The following is an 11383-nucleotide window of genomic DNA, read 5'->3' on the forward strand; positions in this document are numbered from 1 at the left end:
TAATGAGGAGGAGGATAAGGCTAAGAGACTAAGGTGGAATATGTGTAGCAATCCCCTCCTCACTCACTGTCAGGGACTAATATTGTGAGACAATGAGGGGTTCCCTTTGGAAATTGGGAAATTTGGAAATTTGGAAATTTGGAAAGTTGTGCCGCCCCTCAAGGATTGGAGGGAAGGCTTCCACACAAGGTGGGATACGTGGAGATCTGATTCGTTGTTGTTCAGAACTGGGGCTCACATAAGCCTCCCCCTTCTGCACTGCTGGGGAACAGGCTCAAAGATGGATATCCATCTGATTAAGCTGCAGCACTCCTTCCCTTAACTCTCAAGAAACCTAAAAGTGATCTGACTTTTCTAGTGTTTATATTGAAGATAACAAAGTAAAGGATGAGGGTGAAGGAAAATGGTGGTAGACAGTGGGTGCAGGAGACCCTACAGTTTAACCCCTTCCAGGTCCTTCACCTTGTAGAGACCAATTCAGTCTCAACACAAAGATTCACCTGCCCTCCCTGCTAAGCCTATGCCTATATTCCTAATCAGTTTATTATTAGATAAGGGGCACTGTAAGGCAAGGTTCAAGGAAAGAGGGGTTCAGGAATCTGCTCCCTGATGGAGTCCAGAACCCCCAAACACTGATTGGCATGTCTTGTACTCAGGAAATATCAAGATGTCAGTGAAACAACAGTAGTGGATCTTCTCATTAGGTCAGGTAACTCTCAAGGATGCCTTCAAGTTGCTCAGAGCTTGCTTTCTCTGTCTCCTCTCCTCAAGCTCTTCCCCCCCAACAACCCCTTCTCAGGCAAAACCTTCCCAGAAGTCCCTGCTTTTCCAACTGTTGTTTGGTCTCCTGCTCCTCTTCCAAGATTCCATGTGCCCTACAAGAATTCCATCCCTTGCCTACATTCTCACAGTACCACTGGAGGACAGCAATAAAATCACATAACATCATATAAAATATTCCCCCACCCCTGATGATGATGATGATGATGATAATGAAATTTATTAGATTAAGTTGAGTTGAATGGATTAAAATTAATCAAATTATGTTGACTATATTAAAATTGATTAATTTAAGTTGATTAAATTGATTAGATTAAATAAATTAAATAAAGCAATGAATTAATAATGATAAATAAGTAATTAAAATTAAATATTTAATATAATAATTTTAATTTTTAATAACACTTAACTCACTGATTTTAAATCCTACATTTTTAGTGACCAGAAGTGGGGTTCGGAACCCTTAATTCTCTCTGAATAGATTAGTTTGAAAAGAAACCACATTTCTCCTGCCACAGCTTTTCACCCCGTCCCTCCACCAGGAAACTCTCTTCAGAGCTGCAGCCTGTTGCTGCTAACTCCCTGGGTGGTCCCAGCTGCCTGCTCCTGCCCACAAACTGCAGTAAGTCTGCATTTACCATTTTCTATTTTATGATGTGGATGAAATATGATATTCAAAAAAGGTCTTCTCACACCAGGGAGCTCCACCATGGCTAAAGCTAGTTGACAGATGTGGGTTTTGCATTCAGAGAAGAATAACTTTTTAGTAAATTGATGTGCCTAAAGCAAGACTTACACCTATGACCTAATATTTCTGAATAAAGTCTTCCAAAATGAATAGCAAAACTAAATGCCAAGTTATATCCCCTAAAGCCATTACATTTAACCCAATTTCGTTGACATTTTAATCTCAAAATGCTCCATATGGTCATGTTTTTTTCATTTAAGAACCAAAAAGAAAGCTTTAAAAAATTCTTCAAAAAATGAATTATGGGGGCAGCTGGGTAGCTCAGTGGAGTGAGAGTCAGGCCTAGAGACAGGAGGTCCTAGGTTCAAACCCAGCCTCAGCCGCTTCCCAGCTGTGTGACCCTGGGCAAGTCACTTGACCCCCATTGCCCACCCTTACCAATCTTCCACCTATGAGACAATACACCGAAGTACAAGGGTTAAAAAAAAAATGAATTATGTGGTATTTTGTTGTTAAACTGAAAACAAAAGGAATTAATCAATAAATGGCAAGATATACAGGGGGGAAAGGATATAGAGAAGAGGAGAGAAATCATTTATTTAACCAAGCTATGTTACTAATATCGTATGCCTTAGGAAATCATATTAACAAATAAATACTGAAATATCTTAATGGCCTTTGTTAATATAGCAGTAAGTGAGATAAGAGTTACTGTGCAAAATTAAAAGGACCACATTTCCAGTAAGCATCAGGGAGCTTAGTAACTAAGGATTTTTCACAGAATAAAATAAAATGGGTTATTTGTCATTCTACAACATGATAGGTACATTTTCCAACAATATGCAACCATAAATAACTTAATTTAACCTGACAAAAAAGAGTTTTTGTGCCTTCTGTTTCATCATAAAATTCCTATTAGCTTTTTATGCCAAAGACAACCCAACCTACATTTGGATATTTCACTACCAATAGATAATTAAAGCTCTTTCACTGCTTGCATTCCTTTAGCTCCCAATGTCTACTATGATCTAATGAACAAAAAATAGATTTTTTTTTTAATGCAGGATTTCTCCACCTCAAAAGGCTGCCATTGTCAACTTCAATCATGCTAAATATCTGAAGGTTTGAAGGATACTAAACCATTTAAGATCAAGTTAGGCTTTTGAAAATAATAGATCATATTTTTATTTGTAATGAAATGCTTACCCATGCAGTTACCTAGAGGGTAATTATTCTTTGTTTTGTTGACTAGAAAGCTCTATATTGTATGGTTTTCTCAAATAATAATAATGACTTTGCAGTATAAAATACTGACCAACAGCTTAAATTAGTTCTTGGCTAGCATGTACTAGACACAGGCACACGCTGGTTCAAAACTAATGAAGTTACAAAATCTGATACTTCACTTGGCTTAAAAGAAACTATGAGAAATGGTGTGTTCAATCACCCACTCTTGTTTAGTAGATATGGACATATGTTAGAAATGATGGCTATTTATCTAAACTGGAGTGAGGAAAGGGAAAGAGGATAACAAGAAAGCATTAAGCTGCCAAAAATGAAGGATTAAAGACTTAGAATCCATTGATTAAAGGTAATTGTGTGACACAAACTTTTGCCCTGGAACAGGATATATAATGAAGGTAAACAACTAAAGGAGACCCTGGAAGGATCACTATTTGAAGGCAGAAAATGTTTATTTTTTTTATTTGTATCCCAAGCACCTAACATAGTATCTAGTATAAAGTAAGTGCTAAATAAATGCTTGCTGAAGAATGAATATTTGAGAAGATGTAGGGAGAGGATATGGGATGTGAGTGGAATGTAGCTTAATGAACATAATACTCAAAGTTCATATTCCAAGGAATATTCACCATATGCTTGCACAGCAAATCCATTATCCTTAACTTTTAACCAGAGCTATATAAAGCACTTAGATAAATCTATTTCCCCACCCTTAAGTAATCAGGAAGTGAGATCAGGAGCAACATTTAACATGGAAACACACTGTTCTAATCTTTTTGACAAGCTAATTCATGGAAATAGCACATTTTTAAACATTAAAAACTTTTTTTGGATGCTGTATAACAGTGATGGTAAACCTATGGCCCAGGTGCCAAAGGTAGCACACAGAATGATCTGTGTGCACATGAGGATGCCCTCCCACCCCCACCCCAGAGTTCTCTACTAGAAAATTAGAGGGACTCGGGTGGAGCTCCTCCCCTCCCCCTCTCTACCCTGTCTGATGACACATTTTCACATTCCCTACCCCTCTGCCCAGTGGCCCAATGGGAGCACACAGGGTATAAGGGGTGGCTCACAGTTGGCAGAGCTGGAGGGGAGCAGGGCACTAGAGCCACTTTCCTTAACTTACCTGCCCTGCTATCCAATAGCCCAATGGGAATAGAAATCATAAAGGAAAAAAAAGATAGAAACCAAGGTTTCTGGCATCCACATATAAAGATGGAAAACCAACAGGTATATGGGAGAGGTACAATGTTAATGAAGAAAAAGGAATAGGTTTTTGCAGAGTAGAGGGAGAAAAGCTGGATATTCTCCAGCTTTCACAGAGAAGTTTAGGTCCTCAATCACCAGATGTTTATTGAACTTTCAAATTTGATACATCACAGACATCTAAATTTGACATGTCCTAAACAAAAGGAATTATTCTCTTCCTCACCTCCTTATCTGTTGAGGGAACTATTTTCCTTCCAGTCACCTGGGTTAGCAACCTCAAGAGTTAAACTTGTCTCTTCATTCTCTCTTAGTCCCCATATCTAGTTGCTAAGTATTCTATTACATTAATACATCATACTTTATTTAGCAATACACTACTATTTGGCATCTGCATTATTTCTTGTTTTCAATATTAAAAAACTAACTGCTAAGTTCAAATCCAGGTTCTAATACTTACTGCCTGCATGACCATTGAACAAGTTACAATCATTATAGGCTCTAATTTTCTCAGATATAAAATGAAAGGCTTAAAATTATTGCACGTATAACATATTTGAGTATGACTTCCATCTTTTTTTTCCTTTCTGCCAGAACTTAAACCAATCTCTTTGGCCTGTGTTGCCATATGGATTTTTTTAACTTTCAAGAAAAAGAACCCATGGCAATCCATGGGTTCTCAATCTTGGGTTCAAACTCAAATTAGAGTTATGAAAGGCCTTGAAGACTCCTTTGGAAAAGTTTACCAGATTCAATAACAAGGCTTTGTTGATGGTCTACAGTCTCTTCTCTCCAATTCTCTCCTCTCTCCTTAAGGGAATGTAAGAAGTCATGGCAAAGTTCAAGATGTAGTAGGTGGTATGAAAGCTAAGAAGCTAAAAGAATCCTCAGGTAGCTCCTGTTGTTGCCTTCAATGAGTGGATATTGTTGGAACTACCGCTTTCTCTTATTATAGCAGTAAAGTGAATAAGTTATTGAGTAAGAGCAACCTGTTTTGGTTTATTTTGAATCCTTATTAAAGGATTAAATCCAAGATCTGATTGGCATTTAAAGTTCTTTATAATCTAGGTCCCTCCTACCTTACCAGTCTTATACTTTATTCCTCAAAACATATTATTTGATTCAGTAACACTAACTTCTCCTGACTGTTCCAGGAACAAGACATTCAAAGTACTTTCTCTGGCTGTCTCTCATACCTGGAATGTTCTTCCTATGTCCTTTGCTCAGACTACTGAACTCCCAGGCTTCCTTTAAGTCCCAACTAAAATCCCACCTTCCCCAGGAAGCCTTCTCCAACCTCTCTTATTTCTAGTGCCTTCCCTCTGTAAATTATCTCCTATATATCCTGTAAATACTTTGTTTTGATATATTTGTTTGCATATTTTCTCCCTATTATATTATAAACTCCTTGAGGGCATGGACTGTCTTTTCCCTTTTTTGTGTCCCTAACACTCAACACAGTTTGAGAAAGAGAGACAGAGGACCACAGCTTCTAGGGATGGTAGGATCTGGGGAGTACTTTTCAAGGAAATAGGGAAGGAATCCATAGATAGGGAGAATTTGAAGATTAGGCAGTGGAGGGTATAAGGATGATATTAGAAATTAAGTTTTATTATATTTGTTTAGAGATAAGAAGTAGAGAAGCTGGCTTGAGGAAGAATTGGAGTTTTAAACAGATCTGAGACAGAGTGTCAGTTTCAAATGTTGACAGTTTAACAGTTTTTCTGTGGCAGTTACTCTCTCTGGGTGTGGCAGTTAGTTTCTAGGAGTGGCAGTTACTCTTGTTCTCTCTCTCAAGAGTGCTGAGAAGTGACATCTTTTCTCTCTCTTGTGTGAGGTAGAAGGAAAGGAGGGAAAAACCTGAAGGAGCTAAGTGATTTTCCTTCTCAAACTTGGGAAACACTAGTGACTGTCTATTAATAATAGTATTACTTTTATTGTAGAATAGGGAAAATTTGGGTTAGTCAGATCAGGAAGGATCAGGGTAGCCTGTGGAAACAGGAGAAGCAGTTCCTTGCCGAACCAGGGATATTTATTTGGGTGGAGTCAGAATCTCTTAGAATTAGAAACCTTTTTTTTATCCTTATATTCTCAATAAACAGTTATTTTCATGTAACAAGAGTCTCCTTAGCATCCTTGTGTCTGGCCCTGAAGAGAAGTTCACTTACGAGCTTCACTTCAATTATATAAATTGAAAATACTTTGTAAGTACAACAAGTAGAGTATCTAATCAGTTTATAATCAATAATCAATTCATTTACCTATTATTTTTACAGTTTTGGCGAGTTCAACAGGAAAAAGAACCAGATAGTCTGATTTTAAGGGTCCAACTGTCAACTTGGGCAGTTGGAACCATTATCACAGCAGAGGATCCTAAATCAGTAGCTAGAGCTGACAGTTTCACTGCGAGCTGTAACAGTGAGCTGAACTCTAGGTGGCTCCAAAACTCATCTCCCAGTCAACTTGACTCAAAGGCTCTGTACTCTCAGAAAAGCTAGTGAATTAGCTGCATAAAATCACCATGGGGCTTTTTCTCTTTGATATTGCTTTTCTGCCAAATCTCTTTTTCTTTATTATACAGGAGTATATACAAAATTCACTTGCCTGTGACTTTCTAATGCCAGTACTCTCATTGACACTCCTGGAACTAATCTCTTATGTCCCTGTGCTATTATTGTTTTTTCTTGTGCTTTTACATGATGATCAAATCTTTGGCAGTCACTTTTAAACATTTAAAAGCAAACATCAAGCAAGATACTGCAAAGAATGATCTAACATTAAAAGTGAACTATCCAGAGACTAAACTAGATGGAATGGAAACTCAATTTGAGGAATTACCCAAGGCTAAAGGGTCAATGGCAGAAAGTGAAGAACACGAAGCAACTAAATTAGAGGGTGTAATTAAATCAGGTAAACCAACTAAATTAGAAATGGAAATTGAAGCATTAGAAAGCACACCAGCTTATATGTTTCCTTTAAGGGAGGTACCCAAAGTGTTCCCAGAGTGTGATACATTGAATATCATGTCACAAAAGATTTACACAAGCTGATATAGCTAGTTTTAAGAAAAATACCCCAAAATATGAAGAAGAACCAATGGGAGTTGTAAAGCAGTTCAAGCACTTCGTTTAACTTTACACAATCCTTCTTATTTGGACTTTGACATCCTTAAGGATGAATTATTGACAAAGAAAGAGAAACAGCAGATTATAGAGGACACTAATAGGAACCCTTGAATTGCTGATTGGCCAACTGAAAATCCAGGATGGTAAGCCAACTCACTTGCGGGGTAAAGAGATTTAATTACAACCATAGAGAGGCAATAATTGAAACTATGAAGCAAAATTCCAGACACCCAGGAACCTGGTATAAATTTGAACACCTAAAGCAGGAAGTGGGAGAGACTCCCTCCACTTTCCTTGAGATTATTGACTGTGTGAAAAATGAATTAGGCTGGATACTTTAACAGAGGAAGACATAAATCATATTTGCAGTCAGTTTGTGAAAAATGCATGCCCTGCAATCCGAAATTATTTTCAGAGTAATAGTCCAAATAGGTTTGATATGGGTCTTAACTAAATTTGGAGAATTGCTAATTATGTTTTCCAAGATGAGAAAGATAGGCAATCAGAAGAGAAAAATGATATAATTGGTAAGTTAACCAAAGAAATCAGAAACCTTAAACAAAAACTGAAATCCAATGAAGGCCAGGAAAAAAACAGTAGCTGCACTAAGAATTTATAGACAACCCAGAAATAACTACAAACCCAGACAATACAGATAAACCCCAAGATGTTGTCTTTGTGATAGACCTGGTCATCTCATAAGAGAGTACAGATTTAGGAGACAATTATTTGGATAAAACTTCAGGGGAAACAGAGGCAAAAGGTTTAATTGCTTTAATGGATTCAGGAAAAATGGATAAGGAAATTATTGGTTTAACAACAGATTCAACAATGGGTTTAATAATGCATTCCAGGATGGGAGACCAAACTACCCAAATTATTTTGATATTGGATGCTACCATAATTCACAACAAGCCCCAGACCTGAATTCCATGAAAAACTGTATCAAAGCAGGCGGTCATCCAAAATATTCCCAGGTAGCTGGTGTGAATACCCAAAAAATTGATATGCAAAAAGGTGCAACTTCATTATGAAGGTGTGCCAAGGACTGTGCAGTTAAAGATCTAATATATAGAGAAAATGGACTAGGAAGTATGGGCAATGCAATATGAACTAATAAAAATGATAAAGAGATTTTAAAAACATGGCAAATCAGTAGAAATCAATGAAAAATTAGAGAATGAGGCACAGGAGTAAGTGTTGAGTTTTCCTGATCCTAGTGTGTTAGCTCCTCTAATACCTGTCCATTCTCAAGAAAATAGCACGTAACCCTAAAAATAGGAACCCAAGTTTAGAATTGTCTCTTGGACACAGGTGCTGCCATATCTGTGTTGCAAAAATCCCCTAAAGTGTGCAAAGCAACGAGATCAATGGAAGTTGTGACTGTGACGGGAAAACCACAAAGAGTAAAGAAATTAGAACCACAAAGAGTAAAGAAATTAGAACCAAGAATGGTTTCACTTGTACCTTTAAGTGTAGAATACTCTTTCCTCAATGAATCTAGTGGGTAGTTATCTTCTTTGTAAATTGAGGGAATAAGGGAATAGCTAATTATTTGGTTGTTAGATCTGTGATAATTAGATTAAGTCTACACTGCCCATCTTTAGATTTAATCACCAAAGGTGAGAGCACCTCCAAATTCTGAGAGGTCCTAACCCACGTGTGCTAGAGTGAGTGACAAATCAGAATCGACTGATTATGCCCCCCTAGGCATTCTATGAGAAGCGTCTATTGTGATTGGACTCGCAGGCTAGGAGAAGGCACAGGAAGTGAAGCATAAGTGACCCGTTTAAAAAGAGGGAGTTGAGTGAGTGAGAGGTCTTTGGCTGAAGAGGGCGTCTGGTAACGGACCTCTTCTGGTTCGTGGAGGAGTGTTGGAATGCTGAGACCCTGGTGAGACTGCTTTAAATATCTTCTTTGAATTCCACGTGGTGAGTTTAAAGACTGACTGAATCTTCCTGAACTTCTCTTAAGAAACTTCTTTTAATAAGTCTCAGTGAATGAAGTTTTGCTCCATTCACTCTGGGCCTCTGGCCCTCTGACTCTCGGCTGAGGGTTAAGATCTACCTGGATTAATTAGAGGATCGTAGTAAATTACCTACTGGGTTAGATTCTTATTTCCTCTCTTTCTTCTTAATTGTAAATAAACTTCCATGAAAGTCAATTTTGACTTGAGATTATTCTTAATTGAGGATTGATAATAGTTCAATCCTCTGATGACCACCTTTTAATATATTGAAACCATAAAACTCCTTTTTCTCCCTTACAAATCCTAGAGTCTAAGGCCTAGCCAAGGCTGAAGCCCAAGGCCAAGCTGAGTCCCTCTCACCCTTCTTACTAAAATCCTTATTCCTAGCTATCTTGAAATGGATAAGAAGTCACCAGGGGGATAATTTGAAGTGGAAAATTGAGGGTAGGAGTTGTAGGAAATCAGGCTCTCAAAAGAGTCTCTGAATCACTAAAATCACTAAATTGAAGCAGGGATGTAGTATCAATCTTGGCAGGAACCAAATATGGCTGCTGGACTGTTGTCCATGGATAGAAAGGGTTTGAGTAGGCTAGACTCAGGAGCTACCATCATTTACCAACTCCCCCTTTTATGCTCCTGGTTCCAAAGGATTTCAACCGATCCTCCTTCTTGAGGTTCCACTGTAACTCCCCTATAATTCCACTTTCACATAGAAGATATTTGCATTCACATGGAAGGGAAATCATAATACATGGTCCCATTTGCCACAGGGATTCGGTGAAAGTCCTTCATTGTTTCCGAAATCTTAAAGATCTGAAAAATATCCAGTTCAAGGATAGCAAGCTCATTCACTTTGTAAATGATCTACTTCTAGCATCACTATCTGCAAAAGTGTGCCTCTGTGAGCTCTACAAGAGGGGACACAAAATATCAAAAGCTAAACTTCAATGTGTGTAAATGAAATTAACTCTAGCCCATTCATAGTCAAAAATCTACTTACCTTAGGCATCTAGATTATATCATCCCCACCTCCCTCAAAAGGGGAATGGAGATAAGTTAACCACACGTGACAATAAGTATCAAATCAAGAACAAGGGACTGCCCTTTGGGCATTCCAAATCAGTGTAGAGGCTGCCATTGGTCCACTTGAATTAGAGGTGGCCCACAGGAAATGACAAGAGACGCTATCTCTTTAAATACGTGGGTTACAACCTGGTAAAGTTAGTTGAGGAGTGGAAGGAGTTCAGGAGTTCAGGAGTTCCAGCTTTGGACTTGGTGCTGAAGGTGTTCGGCTGAGACCTCAGAATGCTTCTACTCTGAATTGTCACGTAGGTAAGTTAGGCTGACTTCCTTGGCCTACCTTGGCGTTTCCAAGCTCTGCCTTAAGTAGGCTTATAGCCTCTCTGATTTCTAAAGTCTTGTGGCTTATAACCTAGTTTAATTAGGCTTTTAAGCCTCTCTCTCCGTACAGACCTCTCCAGGCCTGGACTGGCCTCTTCCTCTCTCTAATTACTTACATTTACCTTCCTAATTGTAAATAAACTACCTTAAACTGGATGCTGACTTGGGTCTATTTTAATTATGGAATCAATCAGAATTGTTGATTCCTGGCAGCCACACTTTAAATATATATTTATAAAATATCTAAAAATCTCTTCTTACAAATGTTGTTGTCCTTGCATAGAGTATTTACAGTTTGTGCTGTCTGAGGGGTCCAGAAGTATTTCCCAAAAGAGAGTAGCAGACATATAAAAGATGAGTGCCCCTAAGACCAAAGAGCAACTCAGAGCCATCTTAGGAACCACGGATTTTTGCAGACAATGGATACCTAATTATGGTGAACTTAGGAAACCACTCACCGCTTTAATGAAAAAATCACTGAGAAACACACCCACTGAAGCTAAACCCAGATCATTTGCAAGCAATTGCAAAGTTAAAGAAACAATATTATCAGTTCCTGCACTTGGTATCCCTAATTATTCAAAACCATTCTTGATCTATGTCCACAAGTGAAACGGAATATCTTCAGAGTTTTAACACAGAGCTTAGGACCAAATCAACATCCTATTGCATATTATTCTGGTCAACTGGATCCCATACCTGAAGGAATAGCTCCATGCTTAAGAGGGGTGGCAGCAACTGCATTGCTTGCTACCAAAAGTGCAGATTTAGTGTTAGGCTGCCATTGACAGTTTATTGTTCACATGAAGTTGAGGCACTTCTGCAAAAGTTCAGAACACAGGCATTTTCAGATCAACATCTGGCTAAACATGACACAGTGCTTTTGGGGAATGAACAGATAACACTAAAGAGATGCAGCACCTTAAATCTAGCTACATTATTACCCAATTTACCAAGACAGGGGGAACC

Source organism: Gracilinanus agilis, chromosome 1, assembly GCF_016433145.1.
Source record: "Gracilinanus agilis isolate LMUSP501 chromosome 1, AgileGrace, whole genome shotgun sequence".
In the NCBI taxonomy this organism is placed as follows: Eukaryota; Metazoa; Chordata; class Mammalia; order Didelphimorphia; family Didelphidae; genus Gracilinanus; species Gracilinanus agilis.